We start from the raw sequence: 19900 nt of genomic DNA, 5'->3' as shown, positions 1-19900 counted from the left end.
GGGCATCGAGGGCTAGAGGGAGGAGTTACTGGGCCTAGCTAGAGGCATCAAGGAGAACTTTACAGAAGAATTAATACCCGAGACAGCCTATGAAGGTAACAAGTGGCTGTCATCTTGTCTTAATCTTTAATTTTGGAAGAGAAATAGCCTTCTCTTAACATTATTTAAGTGACTTGTTAATTTCCCTCATTTATCTCCTTCCTCTGTAATCTTTTCTTCAGTTGGCTATTTCTACCAAGCCTCACAGATCTGCCCTATCTTGATGTGGGGAGAGGAAGGTGGTAAAAACAAGTTTAACTTGATGCCACCATCTAGCTATCATCTATTTTCTTTCATTTGATTACCCTTCTTACATCAGAACTAAAAACTTATTATTTTTATTTCCTTTCCATTCTTTATTTTTTTGGTTTGTTGATGATAATAATAATAACTACCAATATACCAGGGTTGGGGGGTAGATTGTAATCTTCCATATTCAAGTTATTGTGTATGAATCATAATTTTGGCTTTACCATTGAGGCTCAAATAACTTCAGAAATTACAAAACTGCTAAGAGGCAGAACCAAGACTCAGATTGATATCTGCTCGGCTGCAAAGCTTTCCTACCTCCTGCTGCTTTTATCACATTCGTGATTATTGACAAATTCAGAGGTCTTCTTTATTCCTCATAATCCTTGTCTTCAGTCGCATTTGATATTCTGACTTTCCTCTTTGTGCAGGACATCTATTTTTGCCAGTCTGAAATCTGTTCCCCTTAAATTTTGAAATAGTACCCAGTATTCCTTTTGGAGAACCATGTATCCTTCTCATTCTTAATGGTTTGAAGTGGGGCTTGTCTCACTCAACCCCAGAGATACAGGTAAAAATATGACATACAAGAAAGCAAATGTAGAAATCCCAAAAAGTGTATGGATATGCTAATATTCTTGCTTATTTTAGGTAGCCCACCTCTACATAACCTTATTTCTTCTACGGAAAGCCCCCATGCACCAGTTTTAAAAACTGAACTTGATGAAAATGACAACCAGCTTATGTGATTTGCTGAAATCCCTGTCCTCCTCCCACTACACTATGATGATCTAGTGCTTGGCTGGTGTTCTCCCAACTCAGGCTGTTAGCTCCCAATTTACATGGCCAGCAGCCACCAGAAATGAGTCACAAGCTGGCCAGCCTGCTCTCTGCAAGATTTTGGGTTCTCTCATTTTCCTCTTGCCTTGTTCTTATTCTCTATTTGGTCCTACTGTCTACCAGACTCCTGGTCCTTTAGATTTTAATATACGAAGAATAAATTCTATTTCTAAAGCCTGGAAGTAAGAGACCTTAGAATTCTCCAAAGACTGTTTTGTTGTTATTGGTGGTGGTGGTAGTGGTTTGTTTTTGTTTTTGTTTATCAACTAATTCTGCCCAGTCTTGGATACTTTAGAGCACTTACCAGATCAAGATCCAGACTTTAAAAACCCAAACTTAGCATTAATCCATTTGGCTCAAATCTAGCCTGCTTGATTTTGGTACCTCAGAAGAGGAGGATCAGCTGGTTGGTTGAATTCACATCTGTCTCTCCCATTTATGAGTAAGAATCTCAGGGACAAGGACCAGGTCTGGTTAATCTTTGAATCCCCCAGCTTCTAACACCATGCTTCATACATGGTAGTTACCCTGTAAACTTTTGCTAAATTAAGCTGACTGGACCTAGTATGGCTCAGGAGTATAACCTTAGAATTTCAGTTTTTAAGTGTTCCAGGCATTTTCCTTCTAACCCGGAATGACTCAAGGTTTCCCTTACATATAAATCAGAGATGCTGATTGGAACTGTCTATGAAAGCCTATAACATTTTAATATCCTCAAGTAAATCCTATAAAATGCATTTTATGACTATTATGTAGCAATGAAAACCCCAAAGGAAAGGATTTTCATTTGTCATGGATTCTGAGCCTAATTTCAAAGGGGTTTTTTTTTGTTTTTTTAATAAATGGTTTCAGAAAAATAAAGTTCTAGAGTTTGGAGAAAATTGGTTTTCACTCAGATTTGATTTAAGAAAACCCTAGAAATGAGAACAATATGATATTAGACAAGATTTAATTTAGTTTTCCAATGAAGAAAGCAGGATTTTTCTTGCACATATTTCTAGTCTTCTGCTACTTTGTTATATCATAGAAATTTTTTTGTTATCTACATGACAAAAATGAGGAACAAAAATACATGGCCACAGGAATTCTAGCTGAATCCACTACTATGAGATGAATATGGTGAATATGTCAGATGGGGCTGTACTTTTGTTTCTTTGGAAGCATGAAATCATGAAATAATCCCCAAAGTGTCTATATTTTGGCCACAGCAACTTCTTACTTGACATGTCTCCATATTGAACCTCATCAAGATAAAAAAGCAAAAATGAACTATTAGGACCTCATCAAGATAAAAGCCTTCTGTACAACAAAGAAAACAATCAACAAAACTAAAAGGCAACCGACAGAATGGGAGAAGATGTTTGCAAATGACATTATCAGATAAAGGGTTAGTATCCAAAATCTATAAAAAAAAAAAACTTATCAAACTCAACACCCAAAAAACAAATAATCTAGTGAAGAAATGAGCAGAAGACATGGATAGACATTTTTCCAAAGAAGACATCCAGATGGCTAACAGACACATGAAAAGGTGCTCAACATCACTCATCATCAGAGAAGAAAATCATAGAAAGATTTCTATTTGAAGCTACTGCCAGGTAGAATAATATGTCAGTGAAATGATAGTTTTCACTGTGCATGGTATCACAATAATAAGGCGAGACTCTATTGGAAGATAATACTAGAGCTTGAGGGACTATTAACAACTTCCTTGTTTTCCCCTCCTGAATGAGGAGATGTTCAAAAAATGAACAAAATGTTCATTGAGATAAACAGAAGAAGGAAGCAGATAGGGACCAAAACAGGGCTCTTAGACAACATGTGGCAACGATGGACTTACTGATTCTGAGCCCCTAGAATTAAGTAAGTGCTCTCACCTACTCATTGCAAATAAAAAGCAAGTTTGGGACTTATACCACTATGCTTTCCTCATGATCTACTAGTGCTGATTCTCTGTAGGCAGGCAGACCCCAAAGGTTCAAGGGGGAAGGAGGGGACTAACTTGTCAGGTCCTCCTATAAAACTCACTAAGCTCTAAATCACTCTGCATCTCCTAGGAAACAGAGGGTAAAGGGACTGAGAGGGAAAAAAAATTCCCCCTAAGGACAAGAGGAGTGGGAAATAAGGGCACTTCCTACTCCTACCAGCACCTCAAAATGATGTATAATTGATGCATTATTAATGCATCTATTCTACAGAGCAGTGTTTGGGGGAGCATAGGGGAGTAAGAGAGAATTTCTGTGGAGATGAGTTCTCTAAGAACTGTATTAAATTTTTTTTTCTAGCAATGGCTAGAAAGTGTTGGCTTTGGAAGCGTTCTTTATAATTGTACCTGTGAACACACAAAAAAATGTCTTTTAACTTCCCCACAGAAACTTTTTCTCACAATTCTTGATGTTCAAAACTATGCTTTTATCCCAATGTTCTTTCCCTTAGGATATATTATTTGATCTGTTACACTTGTCTACAGATTTCAATTCTTAAGAACATTTCCCATTAAATATGATAGTAGCCCTGCTTACTGGATAATTCATCATAAATTGTATTTCTGGTACATAATACTAACCAGCTATGGAGTAAAAGATCTACAAAAGGTCTTGGATACTTATGCCTATGAGGAAAACTGAGAAGAAATGTTCACAGGTGGGAGGTGAGCCAGGAAGGACACTTTTCTGGAATCCAACAGAGAAGATTCAAGAAATTTCAAGAGGACTCAAGACTCAAGAAGTGGTCAAGATGTTGATGTTGAATTGATCAAGAAAAATCAGAACTGAAATGTATATTTTCCCCTGGCAACTAAGAAGTTACTCTGTAGCCCAATGAGAGTAGTGTTAGCAGAATAGAGGGATTAAAGCAATTTATAGAGGTTTAAGGAATAAAGGAGCTATGGGAATGGAAACCACACTATTATTGAATGTAGATTTAGTTTTGAAAAGAAGAAGAAAGTACAAGATCTTACAGGAAATTTTAGGTTAAGGGAAAATCGATGTTCTTTCATAAATTGCTACCCATAAATAAACATATACTGAAAACCTATAGTAATTATTAAAATATATTCTGCTTAATGGCATGCAATAAACTACTAATTTCCATGTTCTCAATTATTAGACTATACAGTATAAAATGGGGCTAAATGTGATGAACAAATGATATATGTAAGGGAGTCAGACAGCTGTGAGTGGGCCAGGGATTTCATCAAAGTCTGTGGAGGGAGTGGGGCTTGTTTATTTTCTTAAAATCAGGATATATAAAAACTGGATAAGAGGTCTTCCAAGATGACAACAGCAGAAACAAAGGTATGATGATTAGGATACAAGTTGCATTTTAAACATCCAATCGAATTAAAATTTCCCCCATTTTTTGCTACTCATTAAGAAATCCCCTTATTCTTCTCCTACTCATTAAGAAATCCCCTTATTCTTCTCCCTCAAAAGACCACCAAACACAGAATCATTAGAGAAACTAGACATGGGCCAAGTTAGAGGAAATAAAGCAGATTGAGTTGTTAGCTTCACTTCTCATTCTGCCTTTTCTCCCTGTCAGTTGGGAGTCAAAATGCTTTCTGGGCATCACCAGGAAGATTAGCTAACAGTTTCTCAAACATACACACACACACACACACACACACACACACACACACACACACACTCAGGCTCTTTCTTCCATGTTTTCTGAGCCATAGTTGCCCTCAAATTCAATTTCATCTTTCAACTTGCTCCCATTCTTTTTCCAATTTTCAGACATCTTTTAAAAATTCATTTTTGATCTCCATCCTATCTTATCTTTCCTACAATGTGTTTATTTCATTTTGTGTTTTCTTATTATAAATCTCATAAAAAGTCAGCCTGAACGAGAAACCACAGGGTAGATTTTTTTTAATATTAGTGATATTTAACTATATATATAATTATATAGTTGAAAGCATTGATTTAGATGAGAGGGAAAGAGGAAAAATGCAGGAAAATATGAGAATAGATGATGAATGAATTCTTTAACAAAGACAGTAGAAATTGGATTCAGTATATAAACACAGAAGTTCCTTAGCAAGTAAAAAATCACTTCATTCAACAAATATTTATTGAGCTTCTATTATGTGCCAAGCAATATCATAAACATTGGGAAATATAGCAGTAAACAAATAAAAAAAATCCCTTGTTTAATGCTTACATTCTGGTGGAAGAGACAATGAACAAAAGAAGTGAATATATAAAATGTTTTATCATAGTAAGCACAGTGGAGAAAAGTAAGACACAAAAGGGAGCTAGAGAGTGGTCAGTGGGATTAGGTAGTTGGGGATTTTTTTTAAATTTTTTTGATGTTTATTTATTTTTGAGAGAGAGAGAGAGCATGAGCAGGGGAGGAGCAGAGAGAGGGAGACACAGAATCCGAAGCAGGCTCCAGGCTCTGAGCTGTCAGCACAGAGCCTGACGTGGGGCTCCAACTCATGAACGGTGAGATCATGACCTGAGCTGAAGTTGGACGCTTAACTGACTGAGCCACCCAGGTGCCCCAGGATAGTTTTAAACAAAGTGATCAGAAAAAAGCTCATGGAGAAAAAAAATATTTCAACAACAACCTGAACGAAGTAAAAGGAAAGGCATGCAAATTACCTGGGGAAGTCTGTTGCAGGCAAAGAGCAACAAATGCAAAGGCCTAAGGCCAAAACAAATCCATCCTATTCAAGGAAGGGCAAGGAGGTAGATGAGTGAGGGGAGTAGTCAGCCATGAGGTCAAAGAGGCAATGGTGAACCTGTTGGTATAGAGCATTATGGGCCACTGTAAAAACTTGGGCTTCTGCTTGGGATAAAATGGGAAGACAATGGAGAGTTTGAAGCAGAAACTGTGATCTGATTTACATTTTTAGTATAATGAATGACTCCAGCTGCAGTGTTGAGAACAATCTGTGAGGCCACAAGGGAGATGAAAGAGAAAAAAATTAGAGTTATTGCAATAACCCAACAAAAGATTACAGTAACGTGGGTGCCAAGGAGGACTTCAAAATTTGGGACCTTAACAACTAGAAGTATGGTCACCACTAACTGGCATGGGGAATATAATGGAAAAGCAGGATTTGGCAAGGAAGATCAGGAGTATTGTTCCGAATATGTTACATTTAAGAAGCCTGTTTGATATCTAGTGGAAATGTTTAGTACACGATAAGTATGAGTCTGGAGTTCAGGGAGGAGGCTTGGCTGGAGACATATAGCATACAGCTGATGAATATCAACGCATTTTCCCTTCATACAAAAAAAAGAAGGATGGATGTTACTTTGGGCAGTTTTATAATGTAGGGAAGGGAAATTATTAGCGTCTGACAGTCCTATTTCCTTTGTCAAGACTGAGGCAAAGTTATGGATGCAAAAAGAAAGAGTTCAGGCTACTAACCAGCATCAAGTAAAAGGATTGCCAAGTGGCACTGAGAGTCCAGCTAGACTTTAAAATACTAAACTTGTAGTAGTTCCAGTTTGTGGTTATACAATTTTATTTCTACAATGTTCAGTAGCCTAAGTGGTAAAACAGGGAAGCTAGGTCTTGAATTCATTAAGGGTTAGGGAATGACTGGTGGGGGCAGAGGAAGAAAAAGGAGGCAGAAAATTAATGATTCTGATGACAGTACCATAGAATTGATGACCAGAGAACCCAAGCTGAGCAAGCATGTATAATAGAAGTGGCAAAAAAATATTTACATATACTGTAGGAAATTGATCCAATACATAATCTTAGACACTGAAAGAAGCTGGATACCATGTAACAGAAGTGACATTTTGCAACACCAAGATCCTTATTCATCCTCTAAAAATTGTACACTTACGCCACTGTAAGTACAATTTATAAGGATATTCAAGGAAAGAAAAAGTTTGCAGTAAAACTGATACTTTTAATAGTTGTGAAATTTCTTTCATTGCTCAGACAAAGTATCTTTGCTTTTTCATTCCAAACTGGTTTCATTTGATTGAAGCCAAAATCCCATGTGATTCTTTCTAACTTTCCCTGGAATTTTTCAACACACATAGGCATAATAATATAATTGTGGTCAGTCAAATCCCTTAACAAAGGATAGAATGTCTTCTCATGGCATTCCAAAGGGATGATTTAGTCTGAGCTGAGTAGAGAGTGAGACAAGTAAGGCATGGAGGCTCTCTGTAAGCAGCTCTAGGTTCATGTTTATTTGTTGCAATGAAATAATACTCAATATCACTCTCTTTTTAAGTGCCTACAAAATGCCAGAAAAAAAAAAAATGAAAGATAAGTCTAAAGATGAGTGAATGTCTTTCCTATCATGCTTCCCAAACATCAGGGTATCTAACAAATTTGTAACAGGTTGGTAATGAGAAGGAATTCTCAAGTTGCATTTACAGAGCTCACAGTCAGGCAGTAACAGAAACTAGCCCTGGCTTGTTTAAGAAAGAAGGGAACTGTATTGAAAGGTGACTGAAGAAAAAATAGAAATCCAAAGAGGTGAGCCACCAAACTTAGGAAGGGTAGGAACTAGAGCAGACTGGGAACTCAGAGGCAGGAATGGTGAATTTTTGCTTTAGAGAGCTACCCACATAAGTCCCTAAGAAAGTTAAGGAAATAACTATTTTTAAGTAGCTTAATGTAAACATTTTGCTTCATTTATTTTTTATTTTAAATTTCTAGATCAGTGTATCAGTTAGCTGTTCTTGTGTACGAAATCACTCAAAAACCTGGTGACTGAAAACAACTGCTCATTATCATTCATGATCCCTGAGTAGTCTGGGTGGTTCTTCTGGTGTGTCACAGCTTGACTGATCTCGGCTGGGCTCAGCCAGGCAGCTGTGGTCTGCTAGCAGGTTGTCTGGCCCCTAGACAATGTAGCTTGCTCTGTTAGTTTTTCCTATCGCCACTGTAACATATTTAATGTATTTAATGTATTTAAACACTACAAATGTATTTAACTAAATGTATTTAACACTAAAATGTATTTAAACACTACAAGTTCATTATTTTACAATTCTGAAAGTCAGAAGTCTTGAGTAGGCTGAAAGCAAGGTGTCAGCAAGACTGCTTTCCTTCTGGAGGCTCTAGAGAAGAATCTGTTTCCCTGCCTTTTCCAGATTCTAGAGGCTGCCTGCATTCCTTGTACCATGGCTCCACTTTCCGTTTTCAAAGTCAGCAGTAAAACATCTTCAGATCTTTCTGTGACTTCTATCCTTGCTTCTATTTTCACATCTCCTTCTCTAAGGCTGTACCTCCTGTTTCCTTTTGATAAGGACCCTTGTGATTACAATGAGCCGACCAGATAATTCAGAATAGTCCCCTCATTTCAAAATCCTTAACTTAATCACATCTTCATAGTCTCTTTTGCCATGTAAGGTGACATATTCATAGGTTCTGAGATTAGGATTGGATATCTTTGGGGGAGGAGGCTTAGTTTGCTTCCTACAGATGGCTTCCCTTACATATCTGACCGTTGGCAGTCTGTCAGTCATGACGCCTCAGTTCTCCTCCATGTGATCTCTCTTTCCCACAACAGGCTAGCTCAGACTCATAAAATATGGTGGTCTCAAGGGTCAAGCTTAGCAAGAGGTCAGGCTCCAATGTACAAGCACCAGTCAAGTCTCTGCTAGTATCATATTTGCTTAGGTCCCGTTAGCCAGAGCAAGTCACATGCCCTACTCAGATTCAAAAGGGAAAGAAATATATTTCACCTCTTTATGGGAGGGTCTGTAACATCACATTGTAAGGGCTTGGATACAAAGAGGGGAAGAATTTGTGGCCATATTTACAGTCTCTTATAATTAGCACAGTAGGTAAGACCTTCTAAGACAAGTCCATCACTGGCTGGAATAATCCAACTCCTTGTATAATTGTTTTCTTTGCCTAGAATGCGCAAAATGCATCCCTCTCTTCCTGGCTAAATTATTTTTCTCCTTCTTATCATAATTTAGATATAACCTCCTCTAGGAGGCCCCCTCCTTTTTGCTGTCATCATACTCAGTACTTACCCTTGACATAGCACTTAACTGCATTGAAATTATGTTCGTTTTTCTGCCTTTCAACCTAGACTCTAAGCTTCTTATGGACAGAAAATGGGTCATAGTTGCTCTTGCTTTCACAAGAGTAGTAACATATCCTGCATGTAATAGGTTAATAAGTTATTGAATAAATGTATTAATAAATATTCTATATTTATTATTACATATTTATTTATATAAATATATTTATATATATTTATATATATTTATTATTATTATAAATATTCTATAAACTCTAATCTTCAATTATTAATGTTTCATTAAAATATACTTATTTAATAAAGCTTTAATCCTTACTTTTTTTCTACTTTGGAACCCAATCTGTCATTGATAAGCTAAATAAGAAAGAACGTAATTACTAGTACTAAATATTGGTTTCATAAAAGGTTTTCCTGTAATAAAAAAAATAGTGATTTTGGAACCTCGATATCACAAAATGATTGTATGACGTTTAGGAAATCCACAGAGTTCCACCAAGGGTGCTGATTTGCCAAACTAGAGGTCAGGCTGTCGTCAATTGGGTGGCCAGTCAGAATTAGGAAACCAAGGCTAACTTAACTGGAATCCCTTCCAACTAAATACAAAATAAAAAATGAAGTATTTTGGGATTTTTCCAGGAAGGTCTTAAGGGGCTGCCTGATTGCTGTTAATACATAAGGCAGAAAGCAAAGATTTCCGAAATTACATGACTCAAGGGCTAAGATTCCAGAGCTGCAGACACAACATGAGTAAGCAGGCTGCTCCAAATTGCCAGTGGAATTAAGGAATCAAATAGGAGATGGTGAGTTACAAGAAACAGAGCTTATGTGGGGAAAGGATATGCTGTATGCCTGTAACTGAGAAAGCCAGCTATAACATAAGCTAAAATGAAATGTACAGATGTTTAATAGGATGAAATAACCAAGACACCATCCCTTTGTTATTCTCCAATGTAATGTTACAAAGGACCACACTTGGAATATGTGTGGGTGCCATAAATAAATAAATATATATATACATATAAGCTAAGTTATGAAAGACAAAAATGAATAAAAACAACATTGAAGTTTAAAGACAATCAAGTTAGTTAATGTTTAAATATCTTGAGAGTGCTTCTGGCTTAATGTTAAAACTGTCACTGTTAATGCACTGAATACTTTACAGAACATCAGTTAATTACGCTTCAAAACAGATCACAGTTTAATAACAATAACAACAAATTCTAGGCTTTTCGAAAGTTTCTTCATTCTAAGCCTCTAAAACTAATGCACCCTAAAAGGCACAGTTATGTTTATTTGAAACTCATTCAGGAAATGCCCAGCCATGCAAACTGGATATATCCAATAAATTATCATTAATGTTGAGTTCTTACATTTTAAAATCCAAAGAATTAATTCATTGAATCCTCAAAACAACCCTGAGAGGCTTACTATTATACACATTTTTCAAATGTGGGACTGGTTGCAGAACATTTAGCTTAACTTGTCCAAGGTCATTTAATTACCAAATGGTATTACTTGAATCTAAGCAGGTGATTCCTGAACCTATTCCCTAACCATAGCACTACATTGGCTCACTTACAATATACTGTGTCCTTTATCCTAAACTGAACATTTAGCATTGACACACTTGAGTTATTTAGAAATACTCCAATAGAGTCATGTCAATATAACAAATATTTCTTGAGCACATGTTAAATATGAAGGTTTTTATTAGCCTTCATGGAAACTCACAGAAAATGTATAGAAGTGTTGGTTTCCTGGATTCACAATTTCTTTTAAAATAATTTTACAATTGACATATCATCCAAGAGAGGCAAGTATAAATCTGAATTCACAAACAAAGATGTGTAAGAAATAACACTTATTCATTGTTCATTAAATTTATTTGAATCCTTATCCAAGCCTCCTTTGTGTTCTGGCAAGAAATCCATTCTGGTGATTATGTTGCTTCCCTCCTCCAGGACTTTAAAAGGCCCAAAGTGTTACACAGCACCACATTATTGGGGGTGGGGGTGAGAGGAGTTCCTTAGTCATCACTCAGAATCTCTGTATGTCCCTTTCCATAGCTTCCTCTAAGTCTTATGGCTCTCCTGCTTCTGTGTCCCTTGCTCAGGGTATGCCAATCCCTGGCAAGGCTGGGAGGCCTCATACCAGGATCATTCTTGCTTGATGATCCATTTTCAGAGGTTCTGCCATGTCTCTAGGACATGATTATAAAATAAGGAAGCTTCCCCTCTGATCATAGACTTCAGATTTCTGTCCAGTCTAACCAAAATATTTTCTTTCTTCTGTATCTCAGAGAGGCCTCTATTCCCCTCTTCTTGCAAAGGACACCTGGCATAAAACTTTAAAATTGAGTATAGGTGTTTATAAAAGAGACTTGAGTTCAAAGAACTTCTCTTGTATACTCTGAAAAATTTACATGTGGGAAGAAATTGCTAAAGCTCAAGCTTTCTCCTTGAATAGGCAAGAAGGAAGAAATGTAACTATACAAACTAACATTTCAATGAATTATCTTCCCTCAAGTTATCATTGAACTAATGAGGTCACAAAGTTTAGCTTAGCCTGCCCTATTGCTCCTTTAATCTAAAGCAATGGTTCTTTTTTTATTTATTTTTTAATGTTTATTTGTTTTGAGAAAGAGAGAAAGACAGAGATGGAGAGAGCACACGCAAGTGGGGGAGAGGCAGAGAGACAAAGAGAGAGAGAATCCCAAGTAGGCTCTGTGTTGTCGGCCTGGAGCCCAAGGCAGGGCTCTATCCAAGAACCTCGAGATCATGACCCGAGCCAAAATTGAGTCAGATGCTCAACTGACTGAGCCACCTCCACACCCCTAAACCAATGGTTTTTAAAGTGATTCCTGGACCAGCAGCATTAGCATCACCGGAGAACTTGCAATGCAAATCCTAAGGCTTCATCCAAGACATACAGAATCAGAAACTCTGGGGATGGGCCCAGCGGCCTGTGTTGTGAAAAGCCTTTGAATGATTCTGATGCCTGCTAAATTTGAGAACCACTGGTTTAGGCTATGCATAGGCTCTATCATAACATTGATTGTATAGTCTTAAAATTAACAATTTACTTGTGTCCTTCATTAGACTTTTAAGTTGCATAAAAGCAGGAACCCCATCAGTCTTTCACATTGCTATTATTCCTGTTGCCTAATACAACACCTGGAACACGGTAGTGCTGAGTATATTAATAAATGAATGAATTTAGATATGTTTTGTCTTCAGGATTATTGTTCTAGCTTTTTTCCAGATTATCATTCAGATTATATTCATGGACTTGCAATAATTCCTAAAATGAATTCACTTTTGTACCCCAAATTTTCTTAGGGACAGAAAGCAGATTTAACCTCCAATGTTACTCTAACTAAATACATGGGTTCTCTCATTCACTAAATATTTATTAAAAACTTAGCTATTATTAGGTCTTCTGTTAGGAGCTCACTAGATAGGTGAGTAAAGTGCATTCTTACTCTCAAAGAATGTACAACTCAGTAGCTAAATTAAATTAATTCTAAACCTATTAATTAATTCTAAACCTAAAACAAATCTGTTGGGTACCATGGATTATTGGAGAAGAAGCAGGTAAAGTCATGTTTGTCTTCTGAGTAAAGTTGAAAGCATACAGACCACTGGAGTTTTCCAGCTTTGGCAATGACTCTCCAGGATAATTCAAGCTATTTAGAAAGATAGATAATATATCTTTTAGCTAATTAAATGCTCTTGTATTTTCATAAATATGTTTATGTATTTCTTTTTTTAATTGAGCTTTTTATGCTCTTTTTAAAAAATTTTTTAATTTTAATTTTTGAGAGACAGAGGGTGAGCAGGGGAGGGACAGAGAGAGCGGGGGGGGGGGGCGGTTAGACAAAGAATCTGAAGCAGTCTCTAGACCCTGAGCTGTCTGCACAGAGCCTGACGCAGGGCTTAAACTCATGAACCATGAGATCATAACCTGAACCAAAGTCAGACACTTAACTGACTGACCCACCCAGGCACCCCTGTTTATGTATTTCTAACTACATATTTGAAAATATTCATTTGGATGAGACATGGATCCTCCAACTTAAAATTTCTACTACTAATTGTTTTATTTGCTAACATTCCCATTGAGTTTGAGTTTTCACTGTGCCAGGTACAAGTTATTCATTATTAATTATCATATCATACTAACAGTATTCCCTAGGGGAAGTTAAATTCTTCCTCAGAGACCTAGGAAGCTAAGAAATCACATGGAAAATAAAGATGGAGTGAAGTTTATAAAATCTCTTAACGATCAGATCTTTCTTGACTATAGATAAAGAAGGCTTAGGTGAGAGCTAGTGAGGAATAGTTTTAGCCTGGGCTGTAAATTAATGAATTTAGTGTTATTTTACATCCTAACTGACCATTCAGACTGGAGCCACCTATCACACTAGTCTGCTCACTTTGGAGGAATGCTCATCTAGGAATGGATGTTATAGAGAGGGATAGAAGAGAGTCCCATGCAAGATTATAGACAAAACCAAGTTGCAGATGAGTTCACATGATGGGTGGCCCTCACAGTTGTTAATCTTGAGTGCAGTGACATGCTAGGAGAGAGGAAAACACACCAGTCTAGACAGGCAGTCAGCATTGGTGCAGAGCTAACAAAACACTATCTGGGCAATGGCACTGGTGTTCTGTCCCTGAAAATAACAGCTAAACATATGGTCTTAAAATTAAAATGAGGAAAATAGACTCTGTCAACAAGACATCATTCTCTAATTTTTACTAGTTTTCTTTGTACTTTTCTGCTTTCTCCCAAAGTCTTCTGTGATTACGTATTGCTATTATAATCAAAAAGCAAATTTTGTTAGTTTTGAATAGCACTCAGATTTCTAGGCAATCAACTTACCTGCCAACTTCAAAAGGATAAGTAGCTTCTTACCTTCCCTATTATACTGTAAGCTGATATTCTAAAATATTCCAACTTGAAGTATAGAATTCAGAAAAAAGCAGCCTAATCTGTAGCATCATGATCCCAAGTAATGCCTAGGCTTGGATTTTTTCCTAATTTGGGAGGATAAAGCCATGAAACAGAAACTGAAGAGAAAGAAAGGGTTGAAAAAAGCAAAAGCATTTTCTATATCATTCCTGATTGAAAAAGTACAAAATAAATGGCTAAAATGATGATATCATTCTTGGACAGGTATGGGTAGAATAGAGCTGAAGTTAATACCTTCCCTGGAAGTAATCAGGGTCTGTTCCTTGAGAAATAATTATTAACCTCTCTGTTTAACATGATGTTTAACATCTTTGGCCATGATGTTAACTGAAGAAAGTCAGTGGGATCATTATCTTAAGACACAACTGTGCCAAAACGACACCAACACATTGTAGTGAGACTCTGAATAAACTATGCATAAGTTGATTATGCATAAGTTGATAAAATGATATTGCCATTTTTTCCAAACAAAAAATTGTGTTTTCACATATTTATTTTCTTCACCCTGATAGTTAAATACACAACGTTCTTCAACAAATAAATTATAAGTGGAAGAAGATGTTACTATTAGATTAAAAGGAGTCACCTAGGCATATATTTTTTTAAGTATAGTCAAAACAAAACTATGTTGACCAGGGGTATATACATTTGGCTGAGAAAACTACAAAGAAATAAAAATTTAAGAAGTGGTTATTATAAAATCTAGGAAGTAGTTACTTTTGGGGGGATGGAGGATGTTGCAATAGGGACAAGGAACACAGGAGAGGTATCTGAGATTGACAGACAAAGTACTTCTTTATTTGAATGCTGATGTCAAGAATGTTTGCTTTATAATAATTTATTAAGCTAAACAATTAAATTAAGCTATTTTTAATTGGTACATACACATAAAAAAACTACATGCATTTTGTATTAACTCCAATATTTAAAAAATTCCAACAGTGGTTCTCAACTGGAAGTGATATCTCTCCCCAGCCTTATCCCCCATTTAGGGAAGTTTGGAAATTTGGGGCAGGAGGTAGATGCCAAGATTAATAGTCAAAATTACTATGAGGACATTTTTAGTGGTCATTATGACTGGGATGGGGGCACGCAGAACATTACAGAGACAAGGTCCATAAACATGTTGCAGTCCTAAAAGAGTCCTGTACCGTAGGAAAATTATTCTGCCCAGATGTCCATAGTGTCACCTATGTGAAGTTAACAGATCAATGATGATCACCTAATGCTCCATTATATTACATCTATTTCATAATGCTCATTTAGGTCCTTTAATAATGGAGATACTGTGTGTGTGTGTGTGTGTGTGTGTACAGGAACTAGTCTCAATTTTTAGGTGGAAGATTTCATTTCAAAGTTTTACAAATTGTGTTTTAATTGCATATGTTTAAGTTCATGGGCTTTAGAGTCAGTCTTCTTTTTTTTAAGTTTATTCATTTATTTTAAGAGGGAGAAAGAGAGCACAGGAGGGACAGAGAGAGAGGGAGACAGAGAGAGAATCCCAAGCAGGATCCTCACTGTCAGCACAGAGCCCGATGTGGGGCTCAAACTTACGAACCATGAGATCATGACCTGAACCAAAACCAAGAGTCGGTTTAACCAGCTGAGCTACCCAGGCGCACCTAGAGTCAGTCTTGAACAAGTTACTTAATCCTTCTAGAATTCAGTTTCCTCATATACAAAATAAGAATATTAGTATCTACATGTATCAGTTAGCTATTGCTAAGTAATCAATCACCTCGAAACTTAAGAGTTTGAACTAATCAGCATTTATTATTACTCACAATCTGGTCTGAGCTGGGCTGACCTCAGGTAGACTCACTCATGCTTCTCAATTACCTGGAAGGGTAGTTGGGGCTGTGTAGGTTAGAATGTCCGTGTTTAGATATCTTAGCTCTTCTCCAATATAACTCATGTCTCTCCAGAAAGCTAGTCCAGGTCTGTTCACTGGTGGTGGCAGAGGTCTAAGAGAAAGAAGAGAAACATGCAGGCTCTTTTTCAAGTCTTTGCCTGCATCAAGTTTGCCATTGTTCCATTGATCAGAGCAAGTTACGTGGCCAAACCCTGAGTCAGTGTTAAAAGAAATTATTAAATGGTATGGATTCAGGAATGTTACGGTCTGAATGAATCTCCCCAAAATTCATATGCTGAAATCCTAACCCCCAAAGACAGTGGTATTAGAAACAATAGCCTTTGGGAGGTACTTAAGTCATAAGGGTGGAACCCTCATAATGGGATTAGTGCCTTATAAAAAGAGGGTGCAGAGAGATCCTTAGCCCCTTCTACCATGTGAGGACATGGAGAGAAGTTGCCAGCTATCAACAGCAGAGAACATGATCTAGGACTTCCAGCCTTCAGAACTGTGAGAAATCAATTTCTGTTGTTTATAAGCCACCCAGTCTGTGGTATTTAGTTATAGCAGCCTGAATGGACTAAGACTAGGGATATGTGAATAATTGTAGCTATTCATAAAACCAACCCACCATTACTATATCACAGAGCTGTTTTTAGAATCATACATGCCAATAAGTGTAAAATATTTAGTTCAGAACCTGATATACAATAAGTGCTCAATAACTGTTAGTGATTATGAAGAGTAAGAAGCTATAACCATAACATTTCAAACTTCTAACTCAGTATAGCTGCATATAACAAGTAATGGAATTATGACAATGTCTGACTGCTTTATTTCTAGAAAAAAATTTAAATGGTAGAGAGTTTGGAAACTTCACCAAGTTATTGAAAGTTTGTTACTTATATCTGGGTTGACTTAGTTTAAATCTCTTGAAAAACCACAACACAAATAATGAGGAAACTAGCATGAAGAACATGGCTTTTCCTGGAACCTAACTAACAATGAAATAGACTCATAGTAAAAGAAAAATTAATGTGAAGGTCATTTCTCTCCAATGAACTTCAACAGGCAATCTTGAAAATTTTGAACTTAAACTCCAGGAAACTAAAAAGTATGAAGACATTTCTGAGTTCTTCAAATGGTCACAAAAGCAAATTCTCATTTTTTAATTAGTAATTGTGAAGCGACATGGTATTGAAAACAGCTTGAAACAGCTTTAAGCAAGCAAGAGTTTTTGCTGACCCTTTGGAATACACACTGGCCATACACACAGTTCTGCTTTCATGCCCAAGTGTGAAATGGGCAGACACATGCACACAAAAGGACATTCAGAGCTGGGCTGCAGTAGCTGAATGTGTCTGAAAGGAGAAGTTGGTGATACCCAGAAGCTAGAAATACACAACGATCCTATCAGGTAAGTAAGCACCAAATAATTTCCTTCAGTTAACAATTTATTATACTATCTTTTCTTTCCATCCAGAAATAGATACGCAGTAAAACAGATTACAAATTAGCTTTGCTACTAAAGTCTTGCCACTAATTGTGTCTTAGCTGGGTATATAGATTCCTATTGCTGTGGTAGCAAATTACTGCAAATTTATTGGCCTAAAACAACACACATGTATGATCTTAGAGTTCTGGTCTGAAGTCCTAAAATAAGGGTGTTGGCAGGACTGCCTTCCTTCTGGAGGCTCTAGAAGAGAATCTATTTCCTTGACTTTCTTCTGCTTTGAGATACGACCTGCATTCTCTGGCTCATGCCCCTTCCTCCATTTTCAAAGTCAGCAGGGGCATAACACCTTCAAGTTTCTCTCCTCCCTCTCCCTCTCCTGCTCCCAATCTGCTTTTGTGATCACATCTCCTCTCTGACTCTGAAACTTCCACTTATGAGGATCTTTGTGGTTATATTGGATCCAACCAGATAATTCAGGATAACCTCCCCATCTCAAGATATTTCACATTAGCAAAAACACTTTGCAATATAAAATACCATATTCACAGGTTCCAGGGATTAGGAAGTGGACATTTGGGGAGGAGGGGGACATTATTCTGCCTATCACACCAGGTCAAGAGGAGATTGGATTATTTTTAAATATTATACAATCAAGAAGCCTTCCTTGACTATCAGCTACAAAGAGCTGACATTTCAAATGGGGGAAGTAATATTTGGCCTTCCTAATTTATAAGTTTATTGTGAATATCAAAGTAATATGGAACCCTCTTTATATTCTGCATGCATGTAGAATGCAGAATATGACTCAGTCAAATCCCAAAATATAATTATGCTTGAATTTTCACTTATCAGAAGAGGGAGGTTTGGTCTATGTTTCTTCAAGGCCTCAACCCTCTCTACATTTTAATTTCAAGGAACCTCTTGTGCTTAATAGTATGTAGAAGAGGGGTGCCTGGGTGGCTCAGTCAGTTAAACATCTGACTTCAGCTCAGGTCATGGTTCATGGGTTCAAGTCCCGCATCGGGCTCTGTGCTGACAGCTCAGAGCCTGAAGCCTACTTCAGATTCTGTCTCCCTCTATCTCTCTGCCTCTCCCTTGCTTACACTCTGTCTCCGTCTCTCAAAAATAAATAAACATTAAAAAATAAAAAATAGTACGTAGTAGAGAAGAAGAGTATTTACTATCATGGAAAGCTACTGGGTAGAAGCTGGATTTAACTTGGCTGGTCATGGTCAAAGCACAGTGGCTGAGACAAATTTTCCTTTCCTTCCCTTCCCTTTCTCCTTTTCTTTCTTTCCCTTTCATTCCTTCATTCCTTTCCTTTCTTTTCCTTCCCTTCCCTTCCCTTCCCTTCCCTTCCCTTTCCTTTCCTTTCCTTTCTTTGAGGAGCGGCAGGTTCACTCCCCAATGTAACAGCCATTAAAGAGCGTTGGGGCTCCCAGGATCAAAGCAGTTTCAAAGCCAGTTTTATAGGGTATACTGTATCAGATGTGAAGCCTAAGTGAAACTTGGGCAGTGTTGGTTTCGGGCCAAGTGGTTTCCAATGGTTGTATCCAGAAATGTGATGGGGACTAAAATCCCTTTATGCTGCCCACTGTTGGGTGTAGGTGTCCTTTTTAGATGTATTATGTTGAGTTTTAGTGTAGGCTTGACCTCCAAGTGTGATGGTTAATTTTCAGATCTTCTGGGCCTTTTGTTCCCCATGACAGATAGTCCCAAAGAAGAGCTGAACTAAAAGCTGATTCCAGTGTTTACTACCCTCGACATAGAAAACAGTGTTCACTCTTCCCCTTCTCCTAAGTGCCCTCTTCCTCTGAACTTATGTTAACTTGACTTAAAGGCTCATGTTGCCCTCTCTTGCCAACTGATGGTTGGTCAGGACCACACTAAAACAAGCAGAACTCCTTAATTCTGAATCTCAGGGAGAAGAAGTTAAGGGAAATAAGTTGCTTCCCACTTAGGTAACTCTGAGCTCCTCAAGCAGCTTTCCCCTCCCACTTAAAAATTCCTCATACAGACAGAGGTTTGATGAATAAAACAGAAGCTCTTGCAGCTTTTTGTCATCATGGTGCTCTCTCTGGCATATATTTGCTTACTCAAATAGGTACCAAGGCTTTTTCCAGGGTGTCCGTGAAACTCTACAGAGGGTGGTCAGCAGCTACTTTCTCTGATGGAAAATACAAATTAATTAAATTCTGGTAAGGCTTTCTAATTCAAAGATAATGTATATGAAAATACACCACAGACTTTAAGAGGCTAAATTCAAATGGTAGAAAACTTTATCTCTGAAAGAGAATTTAGAGTAGTCTCTGATCCTTGATGAGTTTATACTCTAATTGGAAAGATGAGGCTAATTGTTATTAAAGTATTCAAGAACAATACAAGACAACATTCCAGGAGAGACCAACAGAAATTCAAAGAAGCAAATAATCAATCAAGGTTGCAGGCTGGAGTGGCCAGAGAAAACTTCATGGAAAAGGGTGTGAGTTGAGATTTAGATTTTGAATGA

At 37.3% G+C, this 19900-nt stretch overlaps 1 long non-coding RNA gene across 8 annotated transcripts in view; it reads right to left on the bottom strand.

Annotated features, from left to right (window-relative positions):
• Nucleotides 1–19900, bottom strand: part of LOC144615135 (uncharacterized) — a 392358-nt gene that overhangs the window by 352402 nt on the left and 20056 nt on the right. For all 8 annotated transcript variants that reach the window (XR_014136567.1, XR_014136568.1, XR_013553607.2 and 5 more), the window contains exon 3: nucleotides 15923–16047. This is a non-coding gene — a long non-coding RNA (uncharacterized LOC144615135). The remainder of the gene's footprint in view (nucleotides 1–15922; nucleotides 16048–19900) is intronic.

The sequence above is a fragment of the Panthera onca genome, chromosome F2, assembly GCF_046562875.1.
Source record: "Panthera onca isolate mPanOnc1 chromosome F2, mPanOnc1 haplotype 2, whole genome shotgun sequence".
Lineage (NCBI taxonomy): Eukaryota > Metazoa > Chordata > Mammalia > Carnivora > Felidae > Panthera > Panthera onca.
The sequence above is the reverse complement of the archived record's forward strand: the minus strand, read 5'-3'. Positions and strand labels throughout refer to the sequence as shown.